Source organism: Pelodiscus sinensis, chromosome 1, assembly GCF_052426305.1.
Source record: "Pelodiscus sinensis isolate ZL-2025 chromosome 1, ASM5242630v1, whole genome shotgun sequence".
Lineage (NCBI taxonomy): Eukaryota > Metazoa > Chordata > Testudines > Trionychidae > Pelodiscus > Pelodiscus sinensis.
In genome coordinates this window covers 72192497-72215792 of record NC_143052.1, presented here as the reverse complement: position 1 = coordinate 72215792, position 23296 = coordinate 72192497, and the positions used below count along the sequence as shown (strand labels likewise).

The 23296-nt window shown below is 38.5% G+C and overlaps 1 protein-coding gene across 2 annotated transcripts in view; it reads right to left on the bottom strand.

Annotated features, from left to right (window-relative positions):
• Positions 1–23296, bottom strand: part of SYT1 (synaptotagmin 1) — a 523899-nt gene that overhangs the window by 228738 nt on the left and 271865 nt on the right. The window lies entirely within an intron of this gene.

The following is a 23296-nucleotide window of genomic DNA, read 5'->3' as shown; positions in this document are numbered from 1 at the left end:
GATTTCTCTTTCGAAAGATCCGCCTGCAGTCTAGACGCGATCTTTTGAAAGAGGCTCTTTCGAAAGATGCTTTCGAAAGAGCCTCTTTTGAAAGAAGCCTGCAGTCTAGACATAGCCTTAATGTTCTTCCAATCATAGTGGGGAAAATGAGGAGGCGTTGTTAGCGTGTTACAGATTATTATAAATCAAGTGTCTAGGAAAGTTATGATTTTCAAAGGATGAGTCTGAGAACTTAAGTCTTGTGCATGTTTCTTTTGAGGATGAGGCCTGACAGGTCAGAAATAGAGTGCGCATGGGGTTTTTGTGTATGTGTGTGTCTGTGTGTGAAAAGTGTTCAGCCCCAGCTGACATGGTGGTTTTAATCTTTTATTACTTCTTGTGTGAGTTTGAGAGCATAATTGCTTTCCTGGTTTCACCCACACAGTTACTATTGGGGCATTGGGTGAGTTGAAAGGGTTGTGTGTGAGGGGAGGGTGTTGATCATTGTAGCAGTGGAGATAATGTCTGCATGTTGAAAAATGCGGTGGGTGTTGATAATTGTGACAACGGAGATACGTCTGTAGGTTTTTCATCTGTTGTTTTGGCTGGATCTGGTGTGCTTTGAGTTGCAAGGATGTTAACAGGTCATTTCACCTTGACTGGTCCCTTGAAATATGTGTTAACTACATATGCTGAACAGTCTTTTCAAATACTGTATTTTTCCATGACATTTTGAATTAGTTTCCTAGACTCAGTGAAAATCTGTGTGTAAGCTTAAAATCTTGGCCAGGTCTTCACTGCAAAAGCTGACTTAAGGTGACTTACTAGCATTACAGGAATTATACCAGCTTTTCACACCCGCACAATGCTCCTTCTATTGGTGGTGTGCGTCCTCACCAAGGGAGTTCTACCATCATCTGCAACGGGGCATTGCGGAGCACTTGCAGCAGAAGTCCCACTACCTGGGGCTAATAGCCCAAGCAGTCAGCCTAGCACTGGGCTCACATCTGGAACTCAGGTTGTTAGCTAGGCTTGTGGCTTACAGCCCTCTCTGCTTGGGGGGCAGGCTCCAGTTGTGAGATCCACATTGAGCCGCTAGCCAAGGGACAATGTAAGTAATACCATGTCAACTCTGACACTGTCTCCCCTAATGACACTGACCTAAGCACTATGCTGCTCACAGAGATGGAGTTGCCTTATACGGATTTAACATTTAGTGTAGACCAAGCCCTTGCCTCTCTCAGGGTATGTCTACATTACCCCGCTAGTTCGAACTAGCGGGGTAGTGTAGACATACCCTCACTGACAAAGGGTGGTCTAATAAAAGATTTCACCTTGACTTCCTCACACACCAGAATGTAATGCAAAGAACAAAATGAGGCAGGGAACTGCATACATTTATAAGAGCATGGGAAGCTGCAATAATATGCTCTCTTCTTGCCACTGGTCTCTATGGAAGTCCCCTCCATCAAAGACCTATAAGGTTGTGTTTCTGTCAATCTATAGGAGGCATCTGGATACAGGAGCTCCCTCTACACACACAGCATGCTGCCCTTCCCTGAGCACAAAATTATTAGTGGAAAATCATGCAGTAGTTACTGCTGAAGTAAATCAGAAAGGGGAAAGGAGCAGGATTCATATGCTATGTCTATGCTGCAACGCTACTTTGGGATACCCGAATTATCCCCAAATAGCTATCCTGCATCTTAACAGCAAGCCCATTATTTCAAAATATAATGGGCTCACTATTCTGACATACCTGTAAACCTCATTCCACAAGGAGTAAGGGACGTTTTGGAATAGTGGGTTAATTCAAAATTTGGCATTGTGTAGACAGCGCCAAATTATAAAATAAGCTATTTTGAAATTGACTCAAAATAAGCTATGCAATTCATTTAGCTCAAGTTGTGTAGCTTATTTTGAGCTATGAGTGCAGTGTAGATACACCCCTATACATTTCAATGCCCCATCTTCTCAAAAACGATGCAACAACCAGGATATAAGAAGGACAAAATATGCCAGGAGGATTTTTTTCATAAAGGCTTTGGCCTGCCCACCTTAACTTCATTAACAACTACAACAATAACATTATTTTATTCACATAGAAAAACCTTGGCAAAGCCCTTGAGCTGTTACACAACTGATTAAAAACAAATGAAATATAATAAAAACTGTAATAAAATAACACAACCTGAATCTCTAAAGACACAGCTCGGGAGGGTATCAATCCCTACAGGAAAGAAAGACATTAAAAGAGCCATTCTAAGAAACACTTGGGAAGATTTAATGAAGTATTTGAGATTTGGTTGTTTTGTATTTTATGTAAAGAGGGGTGAAATTTCAGGCAGAGGGGATTCAACAATGTTTCACAACAACAAAGGAGATGTGATAACTTTCTGACGTCAGATAAAATGATGGAAACTCCAAATAGTTGACGATCTGTGTCATCTAACCAAAGCAATCACCACAATACATTTGAGAAGTGTGAGTTTTCATTCCCATCTCTATGTATATGATTTATACATTGGTTACCATTACAAAGCCAACATTTACTCACAAGTAATTCCTATCCTAAAAGTTCAAGAAATACAAAGCTTATAGATACCAATGTCCATTCAGATAAAGATTAGGATAATCTTACTTCCTTTAACCCCTGGACAAAATAATAGCAAAGAAATGTTAATACAATTTCCATAAATGCAGACCAATAAAAGACTTAAGATTAATATAACAAACACTGACCAATTATGAAGTCTTTTTAGAGTAGAAAATAAAATAACTCTTCCAGTAGCAAATGCTTGCCAATAAAAACCTCTTCAGCTATAGTAATGATAAATAATTGTCCCCAAATTGTAATAGCCAATTACAGATCACTTAAGCGTCTTTTAAAGAATTCTGGATTGTAACATACTATAGTCATACCATGTACCTTCCATACACTGTATAGAAGCAACAGCCTACGGTAACAGTCAATATAAACTACCGTATATTCCGGCGTACAAGACGACCTCTGATGTTAAAAAACATGCCCCAAAAATCGGGGGTCGTCTTGTACGCCGGATGCCCCGCCGCCGGAGCCCCTCCGCGGCTTTGAAAGCCTCGGGGGAAGCCGGCGGCGGGGCATCCCAGGCGCGCATGGGCTGCCCCCCCGCCGGAGCCCCTCCGCGCCGCCGCGGAGGGGCTCCGGCGGGGGGGCAGCCCATGCGCGCCTGGGATGCCCCCCCGCCGGCTTCCCCCGAGGCTTTCAAAGACGCGGAGGGGCTCCGGCGGGGGGGGCAGCCCATGCGCGCCTGGGATGCCCCCCCGCCGGCTTCCCCCGAGGCTTTCAAAGCCGCGGAGGGGCTCCGGCGGGGGGGCAGCCCATGCGCGCCTGGGATGCCCCCCCGCCGGCTTCCCCCGAGGCTTTCAAAGCCGCGGAGGGGCTCCGGCGGGGGGGCAGCCCATGCGCGCCTGGGATGCCCCCCCGCCGGCTTCCCCCGAGGCTTTCAAAGCCGCGGAGGGGCTCCGGCGGGGGGGCAGCCCATGCGCGCCTGGGATGCCCCCCCGCCGGCTTCCCCCGAGGCTTTCAAAGCCGCGGAGGGGCTCCGGCGGGGGCGCAGCCCATGAGCGCCTGGGATGCCCCGCCGCCGGCTTCCCCCGAGGCTTTCAAAGCCGCGGAGGGGCTCTGGCGGTGGGGGGGGGGGGGGGGGGGCAGCCCAGGTGCTCCTGGCGGCTTTGCTCCCGGTGCCTCTGGTCTGCTGGGGACCATCTCCAGCAGACCAGGGACACCAGGAGCAAAGGAGGCGGAGGGGCGCTGGGGTATAAGATGAAACCCTATCTTTTAATTAAAAAGATAGGGGGTCGTCTTATACACCCAGTCGCCCTATACGCCGGAAAATACGGTATTATTAATAATTAGAGTGGTAACCAAAATGAGCTAAGTGCTTTCCAAACACAAAGAAAGACATAAATCACTGCTCCATACAGCTTATTTGTTTTGTTTTCTTGTCCAGCAAGAAAGGAAACAAAATAACTACCAGCTTCCCCCACGTTACAATCCCTTTTAAATTCCCCAGTTCTGCAGCCCTTATGCAGACAAAATTCTTGATGAACTAAAGTTTGCAGTGGTTCAGAGGTAAAATTCAAACTCTCCATTTTGGGGCCAGGACATGAATATCATCCTGTGGAAAGAAACCTCCCAACACACGGGATCATGTGTGAAGCCTGCTTACTTGTGTCAACCTCTGCCTCCAACATCATCTTCCTAAGAGAAACGTATTTGGGACCAACGTGGAAGGTTAAAGAAGAAGGTCTTGTACATCCCCTTCCATGCCTGGATAAATTCTAACCTGTGTCAGCGGAGTTTGCCTTAATGGCAGAAGACTTGGCTTGTGTTGTACAGATTAGCACAATAAATATTGACTCATATTTGGCATTTCAGAACTGCACAATGTGACATATATTGAGTCTGTAATCTTGGAACAACCTTTCACTACTCTGATCTTCATCAGCAAGTAACATGGGGGGATGTCCAGTAAATGTCTCAATAGTTAATCATTGTAACAGTTCTTGCTGTAAGCCCTCTCCCTAAACATTATAGAACCTAAAATTTACCATAAAACCCAGCTATTTAAGAAGAGATTGTTTTTTCAATAGGTAATTATCAGATTTCATTGATGTTTTAGCTGTATGCTGTGCTGACTGGGGTACCCTATTGAAGAAACAGTGAAATAATACTTCTGGGTAGACAGTTCTTGGACTGAGCAGGTCCCCCATGTCTGAAGCCAAAGCCCGAGTTGATTGGTGTCACTGCTCCATGGCTTCCTGAAATTTTCTCCATACTCCCCTTGCATGGTGTGCTCCATAGTTTGAAAATCCGATTGTGTGATTTATTTCTGATTTCAGAAATTAAATTACTGTAATACTTGCACTACATTTACCCACAGTGACTCTGTAGATATGACATCACTTAGCTTTGTGGGCCCCCCTGTGCTTTGTGGCCCCAGGCAATTGACCTGCTTGCTACCTCCTAACCCTGGCCTGCCTAGTCAAATTTGACTTCAGTGAGATCACTCATTTGGTAAAGGACCTTGATGAATAAGGGCCTAAGACTATAAGTCTATTACTGTGGGATGCCAAGAGGCTAGATCATTGAAAAAAAAAAGGCAAAGCAATTATTGAGAAGCTACATAAATTTCATAACCCACAAACTGGTGCATAGTTACGAATTTCCAATAGATTGTAAGAGAGGTGATTACATCTCCTGCATTACAGTAAACATTAAGGAACCTAGGAAATTCCTCATGTTTGCATATACACACTATGAAATTTTTATTTTCCACTAGAGAGTAAATAAAAATATAGGAAACATATATTCCACAGAAGGAAGGGTAATTTTAACTCGTAACAATGTGTCTTTCTTGGGCAGACTTTAATCCACACATTCTAAAAACATTTTCTGAATCTAGGACAACTCTAAATTATTAACAGCTTTCTACAAACCACAGGCATTAAGTCAGTCGATGTAAGTTTGACAAAAATAACTATGATTAATTTTTTAAAAACACAAGTCATCAGCGCCAATTGACAGCTTGTATTTCAATGCCCATTGGGTAAATACTGTATTTTACTTTAAAATGTATTTTAATACTTTTTACTTTGCTTAAAATTAATGAATTATAAAACAATCATGCAATTATAGCAGAAAAATTGAAAAAACTAACATTCCAACTTCATGCTGTAGGGTTCTTATTTGCTTTTTATTTATAATATAATCTGTATCTGGCAGATAGAAACTAAGAAGTTATCATAAAATGTAGAATTCCTAGATTATAGTGTGTGATGGATAGAAGGAGTGCTGGCCAGCACCCAGTGACTAAAGTGATAAACTGAGGTAGCTAATGCGACGAGGAGTCCTGTGGCACCTTATAGAAGTGGGTCTTTGCCCACGAAAGTTTATGCTCCTACACTTCAGTTAGTCTATAAGGTGCCACAGGACTCCTCGTCGCTTTTGCAGATTCAGACTAACACGGCTACCCCTCTGATACTTGAGGTAGCTAATGAGGGTGTTGGCAGAAAGCCAGGAAAGCCAATGGGAAAGACTATTGAAATTTGAATTATATACAGATACCTGGCTGCTCTTCTTTTGTTTGAGTTCTAAGTTAAGGGCTAGAGGAAGCAATATGCAATAATCAGGACTACCATGCCTCCAAGGAATTCGGGGCATAGAAGTGGACTGGACTATGAAGGGATAGTAAGTAAATAAGGGAAATATATATTTAATTGTGATCAGGGTATTTTTCTTTGTTTTGGTTGTTTGGCTAAACTTCCCTGTATGAATCCCATGTGCCTTTCCTTCCCCACTCACCATATTTAAGCTACAGCCCAAAAAAGATTGTTTCTTTGTGTTCGATCTGGTCTCAGTTGCTCAGTAACATTTAGCAACCAATTATGCTTTATTAAGTATATCTTTTTGTTTTGTGAATAAAATCACCTTTTTTAAGGCGATGATTTGATTCTTGTGTCCTCGAAGGTAACAGGATATCTGTGTGTGTGTCTGCCTAGCCTGAGAGGTCAGCTATCAGGGAGACAGTTTGTTTTCTGTGTTTTTTTGTTTCTTTTTTCAAGCTCTCTAGTGGTAGAAGAGCTTGGGGTACCCCTGGGGAAGGAATTCAAGTGTTCCTTCCTGGTTTTTTCAGGGTTCTTAAAAATAACTTGATGGTGGCAGCATATCTTCCAGAGCCCAGTGCATCTGTGACTCTGGGGAGTGTGTTTTTTTTTTTTTTTTTTTTGTAAGCAGAGCCTATAAAGGCAAGGTATTTAAAGTCTCTTGCAGGCCCTAACTTCTGCACTTAGAGTTCCAGAGTGGGGAACAGCCTTAACATACTGATTCATATCTCAACAATGTTCATTCATCTCTTCATCCTTCATAGGCTGATTACCAAGATGTTTACTGCAGAGGCGGAAAGCAGGCTGGGTCTTTCAGATGACACCTTAAAGAACACTTGACTCTGTTTGTAACTTGATCATCAAAAAGATTTAAAATAATAATAGGCACATAAATGAGTGATTAGATATTCTTCAGCTGCTGTGTACATGTCACATTTTTAAAGCCTATGAAAGCTATGGGTTCCCTGCATTTCTGAAAATCAGGCCTCTTTTTTAGGTACATACAAATAGATTTAGATGCCTAACTTTGACCACTTAAGTTTGAAAAGTTTGTTTGTGGGTTCTTACTGACCAGTAGACTTTCACAGCTTGTTTAGAAAAAACAGGCATCAAAACTGGCTTTGTTAACCAAACTTCCACTTCCACTATTGCTATGCAGTATATCGCACCCTCCTCCCCACCGGAGATGGTTGCATGTAAATAATGTTCTTTTATGTGTGCTTGGAAGGCCCGGGGGCGGGGGGGGGGGGGGGGGGGGGGAGGAGGGAAGAGAGTGTTGGATGGTTGTAGATGTGGATGTGTACAAACACACACAAGCCTGCATTCCCTATATAGGCAAAATGCCTCAGTGGGAGCCCTTTGTCTCTCATATGCTCTGGAATCTCTTTGAGTGAAAAACTATTTAAATATAAATAATATTATATTAATTCTAGGATATATTAATTGTAATCTAATGATTTGGTAAAGTTTCATACAAAAGTGAGCAATAGCTTTATCACTTTATTCATTGTGTGTGGTTTCAAATAAGGGAATTAAGAGTTCATGTGAAATGATGTCAACAAAATACAGAAAGTCTGCTCTGGATTAATTTTCAGTACTTTTCAAACTTAGATGTTAATATAAATGTTAAGGATCTGTGACATTATTCTAAGTGAGTAAACTACATAGTTCAGATAACAATTTATGGGTTATTTATTGTAAAGATTAATAGAAATACACATTGTCAAATTACAAAATGAACAATACTGATCAGTTGCTCCTCTACCATTGGCACTGACACATACTCATGCCTGTTGCCTAATATGAGAAACCTGCATGTAGAAGGACAATTGGAATTAAATGCCAGACTCTTTATTCAGAGGCCATATTAAAGAAGTGGAAAAATGGAGTCTCTCTTATTAAAATGATGTAATTAGGAGTAGCTGATGAAGAAAAGGGTCGGCATGATGGAGAAGGCAGAAAAGTAAAGAAGTTGTGTCTGTATGTTAACTGTCTACATTCTGAGGGCAGCTTTTATCAACTTCCTTTTTTTCATTCCAAAAATTGTTTTATAAATCACTATTAGCACTAGTACATCCAGATCAACCTCTCTTTCATAATTTTACAATTTATATGCAACAAATGTGCCTGATTTAATATGCTTATCAGTCCTTGTACTAATTAATGCATACTATTTTCCATCAGCAGTTGAGCTTAATCACAGTCATTTAAAAAACGATATGAACTGCATGTCAAAGTAATCACTAAGCCATCATAAATTTACGCTAACTTTTTTTATGCATTCTAATATCCACAACTCTGCAACAGCCCTTAAGACACAATTGAGTAGTTTCAACCTAGCCATTTAAATCTTGCTGAACTGGCCTGGAAAACTGAAGTTTAATTACTAAAAAACCTGGACATCTTAGGAATTGACTGTAATGGAATATAGCTGATAGAAGCATCTTTGGAATAATTTTCCAGTGATGTAAATAAAACAAAACAGATATTTATGAAGGAAGTTTGCTTATGCAGTGGTAACAAGCCTCTGAAATGCCTGGTTTTGTGTAGACACCTTTGTCAGAGAATAGAGTAGATTTTAGGAGTCGGGAGAGTCCTCACATAAATTAACCAATTTTGTACAAGCCCTTTGTGTTATTTTATCGATGAGAAAATGCATGGGTCAAGCACAACAGCTCTAACACTGAGCCACAAGCAAGCTTCTGCTTTGCCATGTCAGTAGTTTTGTAAAAATTCAATGTGGGGAGTAGATTTTGGAAAACAGATTATATATGGAATTCCATAAGCAGCAGCATTTATTTTCATTTTGGGTCCTAGTGACACCTTTAATTAATGAATCCTTAATTATTAATAACTTAAGTCCTACTTCTTCTCCCCTGAGCTGAGATATAGGAATTATTGAAATACTTCTCTGAGAGTGTTACTTTGCTTTTCTAACCAATGTGGTCATCTGTCTTTTAGGTGTAAAGAAGGCTGTCACACCATCCCAAAAATCTAAACTGTCACAATGCAGCTAAAACACATGACACCAAAGTAAAATAAAAGTCAGCCTTAATCAGCAATATATAACTTCTATGGAAAGCAATCAACTCAAGGGTTATGTCTAGACTACAAGCCTCTTTCAAAAGAGGCTTTTTCAAAAGAATCTTTCGAAAAAGCTTCTTTTGACAGAGATCATCTAGGCAGCAGCCAGTATTTTTGAAAAAGAGAGCCGCTTTTTCAAAAGGGAGCACCCAGGCAATCTGGATGCTCTCTTTTGAAAAAGCACTGTTTGTGTTCAATAATGCCTTTTTTCGAAAGAGCATTTTCAAAAAAAGGTGTTATAACTCGTAAACTGAGGATTTCCGCGGTCAAAAAAACTGCCGCGTTCTTTCGATTTAATTTTGAAAAAACACGGCAGCAGTCTAGATGCAGGTGCAGTTTTTTTGAAAAAAGGTCATTTTTTTAAAAAAAACCCTGTACAGACTAGTCAATGGATTTCTTTTCCTGAAAGAAATAATAGCTTGTAAAGAGATGAGTGTTCCTGAGTAACTTGAATAACTTTGTTGGATTCTATCTTGTCCTCCTAGAAGCCATCAGATCTCTGGTGGCCTCCTGGCAAGTATTTTAAGGTTGCGGTCAGCACTAGTGCCTGCAGGAATGCTCAATTCACTACCTTACAATCCTGTTCCATGAAGGCAGCAGGCTAGTGAAGATGCTGCAACTTATAGAAAAACAAAGGAGGGAATGCGAAGAGGTAGCACTCTGAGGCATGAACCCACTCCTACTTTGAGAAATGTTTCAAAAAGAAAAACATACAAGGCAGTGATTTTCAAGGGTTTTCATATCTGTTTAGTGTAGATGGCGAAGCAAGGAAAGGGCCAATGTTTCAGTCTGACAGTGACATTGCAGGCACACAGATAGAAATGTTTCACACAAAGAAGAACTAGCAAATTTCACTTTGGGTTAAAAATATATTCACATGTCTCTTTTCCTAGAATCACCACAAAAGCTAAGAAAATAAAAGAGAAACAGCAGAAAGGGACTTTAATGTTTTCTTTTGATTATGATAAGATCTAGAATTTATTGGAAAAAAAGTTGTGGCCCCTTGATTTTGTTTGAAAGAGATGACAGAGTTAAGATTGTCTTCAGATTGTTGGCCTTGTGAGCATTTACTGTAATCGATCCAATATGGAAAGGGATCAGGCTGCTATTTACAAATTTAATTTATATGAAAATGACCAAGAGAAATGAAAGAGACAATATATTAAAACCTGAGATATATCTTTTTTATAAACTATTTTTTCAATAGCCTTACAAACTTTGATGAACCAGAACTTTCCATATTATTTGCTTGAAGTTTGAAAGTAAGATGGGCGTCTTTATAATAAAACAATATATTATAGCTCCAATATCAGTCTGGATGAAGAGAAAAGATTGAAAGACAGAAGACCTTCACACACACACACACAAAAAATAACATTACAAATAATTAAGGGGGATTGTGTGTTTCTTTGGATTCCAGAGAATGCCCGAAACCAGCAACTGTATTTTTATATAAGCCTCTAATATTTACAGTAATACCAAATATTATAAAAAGAGAAATGCAGTAATGGAACTCAGCCCATTTTCCATTGCCATACAATTCTATTCTATGTACTGAGTTTTCTACTTGGTTGTCACTTGATTGTTATATTTAAATCCTTTTTTCACTTCACCTATTGTATGCTGTGCATCTAAGATGCAGATGAATATATATTAACAACTAACATAGTTGAATTTTAGTTAAGCACTGGAATAAACCATTGAAGGTTTTCAAGAGCTGGTTAGACAAACATCTGTCATGGATGGTCTAGATAATACTTAGGCCAGGTCTATACTACAGGGGAAGGTCAGCTTATGGTATGCAAATCCAGCTACGTAAATAATGTAGCTGGATTAGGGTACCTTAAGATGAACTATGCCTCCATTCCCGTTGATGGGGCACCGATGAGGGTACCCTCATCATTTGATTTAGCAGGTCTTTACTAGACCCACTTAATCGAACCCTGGAAGATCAACCACTGCAGAGTTGATCTTCCTGCAAGTCTAGACATGGCCTACATCTTGCTTTTAGTACAGTTGACTGGACTACATGACTTCTCAAAGTCCCTTATAATACTATGATTCAATGAATAAGTGCCAATACATTATATCTGACATCTCACTCTTCTACTTGTGTCAAACTTCTTCATGGTTGTGCTCAACATAGGGTTCTCTGGATCTATGCAAGAGGGGTACTGGTAAGGTATTTTTCATGAGTATCCTAGTGCTGTGGAATGCATTTCTCTACTTTCGTCTAGTAGAAGTCTGATTTGTCAACTTATTGGATACACTACAAAACTTACCTTATAAGACAGTATGGCGTTTTCATGTTTTCTGCAAAGGATTTCTGTGGATACTGTTTTTATTGGTGGATTTTTATGAATCAAGATAAATAAATGAAATAAATAGACATTGAATCATTCTCCAGTGGGACTGATATGGAAGGTATTAGAGAAAATAGCCAATTCCCAATTATGTATCCTCCCAGCAGGAAATAAAGAGACCATCAATGCTCCTAAACATTGAGAGAGATCTCAGTGATGGAATTTAAATACTTTTGCAGATTAGCATTTGAGATTGAATGAAGTTACATTTAGTTTCTTGGCTAAGTAACACTAGCATGCATAATACACTTTCACACAACTTCATTATGGAATAGTTTTAAAAAACGTGGATGCCAAAAAAGGAAAAAAAGGTGGGGGAGATTGAATTAAAGTGCCAGCATGGGACTTCACGATATACTGTGCATACAGTATAATTTCTGGTAAAGCAGACCCAGTGGCAAATCTCGTGGCTTGTGCTAAACTGATAAAGACCATTTACATTTCTTTATAGTTCACTAGCTCAGTAAAAAAAATCCTGTATAATTTAGCTCTAAAGCAAAGCTTCACTTTTAGCTTTTCCTGTAAGAACTTGGGAATTTACAATTTCATTTTGGCCCATAGTTCATTCTATATGACTTGAATGTGTTTTGAAGAGATATATTAAAATACACCATAATGACCAACTTCTGTTGGTAAAAGAGAGAGAAGTTTTTGAGTTTACACAGAGCTGAAAGAAGAGTTTATTGTAAGACCCAAAGCCTGCCTCTCTCATCAACAGAAGTTGGTCCAGTGAAAGATATTACCACATTGATCTTGTCACTCTCATAACCTGGGGCCAATATGGCAACATCAACACAGCATAACACTCCATAAATGGCCATCCAAACAATTCACTTCTCAGACATTAGGAGGCATACAGGCGACTCAAACACCTCCAGAAACAAGTATTTATTCCTAATGCAACCACTTTCAGGGGTTCCAGTTTCAGTTGTCCCAACAGCATCCACCAGCTACCAACACCAGCATGAGGTAGAGGAGAAAAGAGAAAACCCCAGAAGCTCTCGGCATTAGCAAAACTTTCAGGAATGAATTCTGTCTTCAGATAGCTCCTGTTTCTAACATCCTGCCACCTCCAGGATTTATGGGCTGAACCAAAATGTATTCAAATAAGCAGAAAGATTCCCATTGATTTCAGTGAGCATTGAATCTGGTCTGTAGCCACTAGTTCTGCTCACCAGCTTCACATTTACATGCCCACCATGAATCTCATCCTCCTCTTGATAAATGGGAAGGATAATTCCCTTTTCTGGACATTCCAACCATTCAGTTAACTAAATTCTTTTCACAGTGGTTAACTCTAGAAACCTCACCCTAACTGTCTTGCCTGTAAGGGCTAAAACTCTAGACAGTGGACCCTAGAGAGTCTTCAGAAACGCTAGGGAAGCAGCAGGTGGGTTGGCAGGAAATGAGGAGAGTCAATGAAATCAGAATGTGGGGTTTTTAATTGGAATCAGTGACCTTCCTGTTCCAGTCTTTGTGTGACCAGAGGAGAGCTTAGGAGACATGAATTGAGCCAGCAAGCAGGGCATTGAGTATCCAGCAACATCCAGGCCTTCAGGACTAAATTTCGAACAACAAATATTTGAGCAGAACAGGGAATGTTTAGTCAGATGCAATCAGGTTATTTTTTTCGTTTGGGTTTCTTGGACTTTTCTATGCTGAGCACATGTAACTACCCCTTTACACTGTAACTTTCCAAACTGAATCTCTGTGTTTTAATTTTTTTTTTCAGTAGCTCTGAAACACTTAGCAACCAAGTAATTTTTCATCAACCGTGGTTTTTTTGTTTTGTTATTAAAAATCACCCTTTTGAGATCATGATCTTATTTGTGTGTCCTAGAAGGCAGGAGGTTCTGTGTGTACGTGGCTAAGATTGCAAAACCAGCTCTTAAGAAAAAATATAGTTTTTTCAAGCTTTCTTCAGAGGGAGGGCAACCCACAGAAAGGAATTCCCAATGTGTTTTCCTAGGTTCTCAAAGGGGTCGTCCTTCTCTCTTATCCTCATTATTCACTGTATCCATCTCTTCTTCTTCCCTTTCTTTTTACCCCCATAGAAGACCTCATCTATGTCTCCTTTCAAAAACTCACTGCCCCCATATGAACCCCAATCTCTTCAGGTTAGCTCCATTTAACCAATTACTCAAGTTAATTATTGCTGTATATAAAATAAGAAAATGTAAGCATTCAAAAGTGGAACCTTTAAGAAGTGCAGCAACATGGCCTCATCACATAACTCTTGTTCTCCTTATCCCTTGCTCCAGGCGCTGCTATCTGTTGTCTCTGTTGTGTTTTGTCTAAATTTAGATTATAAACACGTCAAGGCATGGACTGAATCTTGTATTTGCTTGTAAAATAAATAGTTCCTTCGGGAGCTATACAGATTATTATTGGAAAGAAAATATTATTATTATATTAATATAATTATTATTAATAATGTAGAAGTATAACAATGTAAGTTACACATCTACTGCCACCATCTAGGCAATAAAACAGTAATAAAACTCAGATACTCTGTTGTATGTCACTTATAGTCCAGAAAACATTTGTAATGTATTTATATTGTTTCCCATCCTAGTTTGGTTGAAATATCTAGTCTCTGTTTTCCCATTAATAATGCTACAAAATGCCATAGATCCCAAATTTCACAGATCTGAAGCAAACTGGCACTTTTTTTTATAGCAACATCTTCGTAGCATAGAAAGGTTCTCTAATTCAAAAGGTCAAATAGAAATGTTAATGAAAACAGAACCCAGTCAAGTCAAATAAAATAAGAAAATAAACAGAGATTTTGCTTCAGGCAGCCCGAATCTGATTTAAGCAGCAGTCTCAGAAGAATCCAGCTGTTGTTTACTGAAACACAAAATAATGTGCTTATTCTTTTTATATGACAGCATCCCTGCTCCTTGAAATCAGGATGTAATATTTTCCCTTTCATAGACAACAATCTGCAACCATTATATACACAGTAACTAATCTGACCAATTACCTAAAAGCTAATTATTCTGATTTTACAAAATGGGTCAGCTAGCTCAGTGTATGTTGAACCCATTAATTGTTGGTACTTAATAAAGAACACCAAGGAATACATCCATACATTAATGTGCTACAATGGAATTACAGATATTTTAATACTGGACTGCACAAGCTTCTGAGCATCATTGTTTTATAGCCTCAGAGCTTAATCTAATTTTAGCTAATACAGAGCTGGGTTGTGCAGGCCTTGGCAATTACAGTATTTTATTCATGTTAATTTACTTCTATACACCAAACATACTCTATATTTACTTATTTATTGTACTTTTTAAAGGACATCATCATTCATTCAAGATAGCAGGATAACCCAGCAGATTCAAAGCTTTACTTGATTAAGAAGACTAAAGATGGAAGATTTGTCTTGGCTAGAGAAAAACAACCAACCCAACTGAAATCAGCTTTCAGGCAGCAAACCTGTACTTATTAATTGCAGTTGTAACATCTCACGAACAATAATATCCAGTGTTTTTCAGTCAGTAGCTCTTGATTATTAACAGAACATTAGTGAGTAGGTCAATGGCACTATAAAAATGGCCTCCTTTCCATATCAAAATCTGAAAACAATTTAAATACATAGTGCAATATTGTACTGTGTATAAAAGCTAAAAAAGGTCAGAGAGATATGCCACCACAATCTGTACTTAAACATTTATTTCTGTCTCATGGTCTCCAGGCTTTCACAAGTGATTTAAGAGGAGATTGGAAAGAATTTGCTGCCCACTCATGATGATGCCTCATAAAAGGTTCTTCAAAAACGGATCAAAGGCTGTAATTTCCATGCCATTTCTGTCCAATTTCCTTTTCTCTTAATGTTTTCATTTTTTGAAATGGCAATGATTGCAGTCCAATTTTGCCCACACAGCACTGTATGCCTAAATGAACCATTTATCACAAACTTTTTGTCTTTTTGATGCTTGTGGTTTTATTTGCTTGGTAATTTTTAAAATCCCCCCACCCCCACTGCCTTGCAATTATCTTCGGTAATTATACCTGCAGTAGTTTATATTAATCTGTTCTCCAGATGCAGCATTAAAATTCCTAGTTCAGTCCAATTACACCTTAACATGGGTGTTCATATTTCCTCCTACTCCATCACCAACAAATATTCTCTCAAAAAGAGTTCTTTACTCATTTTGGCTTTAGCACAGCAGGCATAAAAACTACAAGAGTCAAATCTGTATTGCTCATATTCCATATAGCTTTCTCCTAAGTAATTCTGCCTACTTTACATATTAACTGATTCTCATTATTTTATCCTTCATCTCGGTGTCATACGTATGAGTGATTTCCAGGTAGGAAAACTGAACACAGATTTTATTGGCTCCTATTACCACAGCAGGTAAAACACGTCTGCAAACAGAGCATCATGTTATGAAACATGACTGCCATGTCACTTCCGGTGAACACAAAAACAAGCTAAGCCTAACAGCCAAAAACAACAGAGACTGCATAACCACATTTAAACTATCTGGTCCCCACTTGGTAGAGTCTTTAAATCTAAACCCTCCAAATGTGATTTAACCCTGCATAAGCCAACAAAATATATTTCATCCTTACAAAAGGGATTTAAAAATTGTCTGGATTTCAAAATTAACAATTCACCATGATGGAATTTCAGAGACTAGTTCTCCAGCTTGTTATTAAGCACCAACATAGCTTGGTGGCACATTTTTCTATTTGCTATTCAGTCTTCTGTCCATTTCTACACTTCACCATTTAATAAGTGGGGTTTTTACAGTAGTTTGTGACATATTTTATGGGTTGAATATTGAATCATGGCTACTTTTTATTCTCCACATTTTCATCAATTAAATTTGCAAATAGTTCATAAACCAATACAGATTTCCTTTTAGTTAGATTAATCTGACACACTGTTAAATACAAAATAGATAAGTTCCAAGAAAACATTTCCACCTCATCCTTTTAGTTTTAAAAGTTTTATTGATCTTAGGATGCTGAGCAGGTTAGTGACAGACAGATAAAATTCTTCAGATGATTTATCATAACTGATGCTCATGATAGGCTGCAGATTGATAACGGCACATAAGTAAAACAGAGGTAGCTTTTTTGTGCTTGTTGCACTGTTTGAGCTATGTCAAACATGTTCTTACATTCTCTGCTCTCTGAAGTCACTAAGGATGCATCTACACAGCATCCTAAACTTGAAATAAGAGATTCAATTTACGTAATGCAAATTGCATATCTTATTTCAATTGTATTTTGAAATAGTGCCAAATTTCGAAACATCCCTTAACCCTCATGCAAAGAGGGTTACAGGGATGCTCTAATAGCCTGCCTGTTATTTCAACAAATATTTCGAAATAATGGGCATGTTTAAAAGATGCGGGGAGCTATTTCGGGATACATAGCCCCGTGATCTAGATGTACCCTAATTCAGCAAAACACATATGCTGAGTGTGGGATTTTTGTGAAAGCTGCATGCGCTTGTGCCTGGAACTTCTTTATTTGAAGGGACCAAAGTCTATTTTTTTTTACCAAGGTAAATACACCAAAGTCAATCTATCTACAGAGAGTACTGGTATAACTGAGAACAGAGTTTATCTGAAGAGTTCCATCTATTGTATGTAGTTTAGAACCACAGTGGAAAGCAAATTCTAATATATAAGCAATCTAAGCACAGAGTTCTTGGGAATGAAGTAAAAAGAATAATGTTGGAAAACAATAAACACTTCTAGATGTGTCTGCTTTATTATTCATTTCCCCCCATAAAAACATAGATTTATTATCCTGTGCACTGTCTTTAAGCCTGTTCCACTTAAGAATTCTGCCTCATATTGTGAAGTTGTATTATGAAAAACTTTTGTGCCAAGAGTCGATATGTGAATGTGGATCTATCGTTGCTGATAAGCCCTCTACTTCCTCCCCCACCCACCCTACACATTAAAAGCAATGGTGTGAGATTCAATGATTCTATTCAAGTGCAAACACCGGAGCAATGGGGAAATTGCATCCTTTAAAAACCAGTTGAGGGAGAAAGACCAACTAGCATGCCACAGCCTGCATGAGCAAGGAACACCTTGGCTACTTCCCTTCTTTGACGCTGATATTTTCTAAAGGACTCGTAAGAGAAGGGTAAACTAGAAAACGAGGAATATTGATATATCTGAAGTTTGCTTTGCAGAATTGGCACTCCTCTGTGCTTTTCATGATTCAGCATAAAGGTTTTGGACTATGCAAAAAGTATGCGTGTGTGTGTGAGTCTGTGTGAACTGCTCCACCACTGCTGTGGACTCCTGAAAGAATTAAACTGGAAACAAAATGCTTCACACCTTTTGGTTGGAGTTCTGGTTCTGGGAGAGAGATGTGTTAAATGTCAAAGAGTCTGAAGGGCCAGCGCTGTGCCCAGAGGGGCTAGGCAGCTGGATGGCAGGTGCCAACATTGATACAAGGTCTGCACTCTATGTCTACATTATAAGGTTTTTGCTCAAAAACCGGTGGAACATCCACACCTCAAGTGAGTTTTTGCACAAGAAAAAAATACAGTAAATTGACAGGACAGAGGGCTTTTGGCGGTAGTTATTCCTCTTCCCATGAGGAATAACTCCTTTTTGTACTACAGCTCTTGCACAAAAAGGCATGTGTGAATGCTCTGCAGAGCTTTCTTACGCAAAAGAACCTAACAGAAAATGCACACGTTCTCTTATGGCCATTCTGTTAAGGGCAATCAAAGCTTCCTTGTGCAAGAGAGTCCATGCAGTGTGGACGCTCTCTTGCACAAAAGCGCATTACTTTTGCAATACGTTTTTGAGGTGTGGACGCGCTTTTGCACAAGAAGTTTTTGCGGGAGATCTCTTCTGCAAAAAGCTTCTTGCACTAAAAGCCTGTAGTGTAAACAAAGGCTGAGAGTGCCCTAAAGACTCTGATATTGGGAATTGGGACAATGTCTTCACTTCAGGGCTTTAAACAAACTGAGGATCCAAAGCAGCTGCATCTTAGATTCCCCTCTCTCAATAGTGCTAGTGGTGGCCCGGATGCAATGCTCACTAGGATCACTGTGGCTAACTCTTTGAGCAAGCTAGTGATGGAAATTAGTAGAAATGTGTATGGAGGAAAGACACAATTATGACTTGGTGGAGAATAGGAAATTTAGTGACAGGCTTTTGCCAGTTATTTAGCAAATAATAAATGATACACATGATGAAGTCAATAAATATAAAAACTGCAAATGACTGAAACATTGTATAATTAATAAAGAAGAAAACAGTATCAGTGCTTATGAAAGTCATGTAATGAAGATGGACATAGATATTTAAAAGGGAATAAACAGTGATTTATTGTTTCCTTTACTTAATTTAGCCAAATAAGATTACAGTGGAGTAATATTATATAATGCATTTCACCGAATGAACTTTTGATTTTTTTTCATCTATAATTATCAGAAGAAATTCTGCTCTTGGTTGGATGAATATAATCTTGGCATAGCTCCACTGACTTCAACAGAGTTGTTGTATATTTCAACTGATGTGAATAAGAATAAAATGTAGCTTTAGTTCATTTAATGTTATCTAACAGAGGACTGGACCATCTCCTGCATATCAATGACACATTGTAAAATTTATATCCTTTGCATGGTATTTAAAAAATTACCATGCAGAGTTTTATAACAAAGATTAGTATGGGGTTAGGTACCACTCCCATTTTCACCAAACATTTTTTAAAGACTGAACACAGGTGGATTCCACATGCCACTCCAGATTTATTTCAGTGTAACTGAGGCAAAATTTATACCACAGCGAGGGTCAAAATCTCTTTTACTGAAAATGTGCTTCTTGCTCCAGAAACTATGCATTCCATCATCTCTATGGGGCTTTAACCTACAAAAAAAACCCTTCACTTTTGGTGTCACTGCTTCTTATTTGCCCCTTATCTAGGACAGCTAAAGCAAGAGTTGTTTATTTCTCCTGATTTGGGGTTTCCAAAGCAGAATTAAAGTTAAAGATGCAATAAAAGTAGCTGCAGCACTACAACAATATGCCAGAATGACAACAGCTTTTCTTTGTTATAAACATTTTTGGGCTTTGACTATAGCGATCCCTCCAGAGCTTTCAGCAGCAATTTTCACCCACAATGGCAGGGAGATTGTTTTTTTATGAAGAAAAATACTAGTAACAAAGCTAAACATGTTCCATTGTATAGTAAAGTAAAATAGTGAACAAAATGAGATGAAGCTTTCAGGCAAAGAGTGATATTTTATTTAAAGCTAGAGTTTTTTACACTGATAAGCTAATTCAAAAGAAATCAAAGTATAAATTTCAAGCAGGATAGCTATTCCAAATTAACTCTCCAGGTGGATGCTCTTTTTCCAAATTAGTTTAGCATGAATTAGCTTAATTCATTCCAAAATAGGTTAAGTTAATTTCTAACTTAAATTCAGTAACCTGAATGTTTATTCAGGAATATGTGTGTCTACATGGGAAATTAATCAGGAATAGCTGCTCCTGAATAACTCCCCATGTATACAAGGCCAAGGGTGTTATATGTTCTTTAATAGGAAGGGAACATCTAGCAGGAGGGATAAGGGATGCCCTGACAAGACAGTGGTAGAGCAGGTTCCCGTGTGGCCTAGGGGATAGGGTGTTTGGCTAGGGAGCACAGGGTTGTGGGTTTCAGTCTTGCATCCCCTGGGTAGTGTTGGATCATGTCAGGACATCAAAAACCAGTTAGCCCCAGGGCAGGAGTGACAACAAATACACATAAAAGGCTATAACTAAACTATACCCTTTCTTAGGCAGAAAATTAGATGTACCAAAAGGAAGCAGGGATTTAAATATCCTGCGCTTCATTTGCATACTAGAAGCTGCTGCTTTTTTTCAAAACAGAGCTTTTCGGAAAAAAATGGCAGTTCAGACAGGGCATTTGCAACAGAAATACCCCATTTCAAAAGATCCTGTACCTTGTCGAAAATGTCCCTTCTAAACTGCCGTTTTTTTTAAAAGCCCCGTTTTGAAAATAATTGGTGGCTGCCATTATGCTAATGAATCATATTTAAATCCCCGCTTCATTTGCACTTTCGATACATTTAATTTACATCCCTCTGCTGACAGAGGGGTGTAGTTTAGATGTAGCCTATATATAGTGCTCAATTCATAACAAAGATCTGGGAATTATGGGAAAATGTATGCATACATGTAAATGCCACTAATGGTGATATTCCTGTGATTACTGAAAGATTTCTTGCTAAGGATGTAATATATACTTAGCATCATTGTTACATATTGTATATACCTGCATTCACAAATGTATTTCTATGATACTGCATGGCAACATGACTTTTCAATATTAAGAAATTCATACCATTACAATAAAAAAATCCAGAGTCTGCACTCTTCTATATATCCTCACTTCTCTCATGTATTGGTAGCATTTACCTTGCACAGAAAAAGGTCCATGTGGACGTAGGCCAGCACTCATGACAATTTGCAGCTTGTTGTCTTATATTGCCTAATTCAAAGAGTAGTATTTCCACAGCTTTCTGTAGCTGACATGATTACAAATGCATTAAAGTACCATACACTATAGGCATGCACAGATATTTTCAGCTTTAAATGATGAGGGAAGTACAGAATTCCTTCAAGCATTAGGTCCACACACATTTAATTTTCACAATGCAAGTTTTGATTAAAAATCTGAAAATAAAAAGACTCAAATCTTACATTTCTGTACATAAAATAAATGAGTGTTAATAGGAGACAGTAACACAGAATGTTCCTGGTGTTATTTTTTCTCCTGATTTACTTAGGTTGCTGCATTTGATTGATTGCAATTTTCTCCATTTCTTAGCATTATGCCAAATGGAAACATTTTGTTCCATCCATCTTAGCAAGTGACACAATGTTCCCTGGCATGTGACATTAATAAAAAGTCATGTTGGCTGTCTCTCTTGGCTGGTCACATCAAGGTTGATCTTTGATAGCTTTTTATGTTCAGTGAGCTTTGTCAATCATGCCTCTATTTAAATCTTAAACACATTTGAGAAAATCCACCCAATATAAAAATCTTTCTTAAAAATGTACATGAGAGGATTTTTCAGGTGGTAGCAATGGAGAGGCCTTAGTTCTGCTTAGCATTTTCTCAGCAATATCTTGAGAGAATTAGAAGTGAGGATTAGATTCTTACCTGCAACCCAATAGAGTCCCTTTCTGGAGCTCTACACAAGTGTGCTGTAAAGTGACCTAGCAATGATTCCCTAGCTGCAACACTAGTCTAGCACTGGCTGTTCGTTAATCACTGAACAGTGATCCTAACATTTTGGAAGAGATTTTCTGAGATATATAAGTAGACATGCTGCACAGGATTAATACGTGGTGCCAGAAACAAAATTCCACTCTTTCCTTCAGCAATGCAGCTCACGTCTTGCAAAAGACAGCTACTCAAGCACATTCAAGGGCATTCCCCGAGAAACAATATGCTAATTCCAGACCTCAAGCTGCTGGGTCCTGGTGCACATCAGAGTATATTGAAGAAAGATGCCCAAGTCAATGACAGACTATTTAATCTAATAAATAGTGCTTCACACTATAATGTATTATTACCATCTCATAATATCATATACACACATGATCAATAAATTATTAAAAGTAATGCCAGAAAATTAAATTAATACTGTAATCTAGTTCTAATTTAAACACTTTTTATTGTGGAACAGTTTAGACTTTGATTAAAGAGGTAAAATATATCTGATTACAGAGTCTCAGACAAAGATCTAACATTATAAAGTTTTATTGTACACTTTAAACATTTGCATAGCCTCTCAATAGTTTTTTCAGCGAAATAATGAGTATGTCATGTCTATATCCCAGTCTTTAGGTTTAACACTTTATTGAGTTATATAACACTGCACAGTTATATCAATGTGAATAAATAAAATAAACAATCTTCAATATTAAAAATTCCCATAACAAAAGTAATGGATATAGATGTTGCAGTATCTTCCTCAGAGTGTTAAACACTTATGGAGAGAAAAAGCCCATGAAATATGAACATTATTTGGAATGGCTAAAACCAATTTATTTCATGGGGAGGTTGTGTGTGGAAATGGGGAGTAGAGGGAACAATATAAAAAAAGGCTAAAAATGTCTACAAATCCAGCCAGTCCTTCAAGTGAGCCACTGATTGCATGATCAAAGCAAAAAAGTGTGCTGCATAAGTGTGGCTCTCCCAGCTGACACTGAAGCAACGAATTATCTCAAGTGACTGATCACTCAAAATAATTATTTTTGTCACATAACAATTAATGCAACACAGTTTTAAGGATTTTCTTAGTTCCATAAATGTTATGTATTGACAATAGTTAAGGTTGTAAGTAGGATGTATTTAGTATTTTCTTTTTTTCACAAAAAGCAGGACTATGTAGCACTTTAAAGACTAACAAGATGGTTCATTAGGTGATGAGCTTTCGTGGTCCAAACCCACTTCCTCAGATCAAATAGTGGAAGAAAATTGGCGCAACCACATATACCAAAAGGATACAATAAAAAAAAAAGTGAACACATATAAAGTTGACAAATCAGATTTTAGAATGGTGAGGGGGCGGGGAGGTTAGTGTCTATGAGATGATATTAGGGGTGATAATAGGGGAAGCTATTTTTGTAATGGGTAAGGTAGTTAGCATCTTTGTTAAGGCCCATTCGTAAAGTGTCAAATTTAAGCATGAATGGGTATGTCTACAC